This window comes from Pteropus medius, unplaced genomic scaffold (genome assembly GCF_902729225.1).
Source record: "Pteropus medius unplaced genomic scaffold, Ma_sr-lr_union100, whole genome shotgun sequence".
In the NCBI taxonomy this organism is placed as follows: Eukaryota; Metazoa; Chordata; class Mammalia; order Chiroptera; family Pteropodidae; genus Pteropus; species Pteropus medius.
Genome location: NW_024350324.1, coordinates 505639 through 506203, shown reverse-complemented (window position 1 = coordinate 506203; position 565 = coordinate 505639). Strand labels below are relative to the sequence as shown.

General features: G+C 60.7%; 1 protein-coding gene across 1 annotated transcript in view; it reads left to right on the top strand.

Annotated features, from left to right (window-relative positions):
• Nucleotides 1–565, top strand: part of MIDN (midnolin) — an 11579-nt gene that overhangs the window by 7983 nt on the left and 3031 nt on the right. The window lies entirely within an intron of this gene.

The following is a 565-nucleotide window of genomic DNA, read 5'->3' as shown; positions in this document are numbered from 1 at the left end:
GGCATGGAGACGAGCCCCACTGCCAACTCCGGCCCCCCCCCCACCCAGCCAGCCGGGCCCGCAGGCTCCAAACACCGCCCGGGAACCACAGGGCCTGTTTCTCTTCCACGTCTGTGCTTTTTTCTCTTCTCGGTTTCTTTTTCCTGGAAAAGAAAAGCTGTTTCAGGGGAGAGGCGAGCCAGAGCCTGCCTTGGGGTTCAGGTGGGGGCGTGGGACCCTTTTCTGCCAGGAAAGGAAAGGGGAAGGAGGGGAACAGACCCGTCGCCAGCTCTCTCTGGCCACGCACTGTGCGATTTCCTCTGAGGCCACACTCCTGCCCCGCCCCTTTTTTTTCCCCTGAGTTTGGGGTATTTATAGACTATTAATTTTCTGACTGAGCCAATAGTGGTTGGGAACCTCTTGAAAAATCAGGAGAGAAATGGCTGGGGGGTGATGGAGACGCCCCCAGCCCTCCTTTCTGGCCTTTGGGATCTGGGCCTGTGAGCTGTCTGGCGGGGGGGAGGGGGGGCGGGGAGGGCCCTCTGGCTCCCAGGAGGGGAAGGGGTGCTGAGCTGTGAATCCCCCC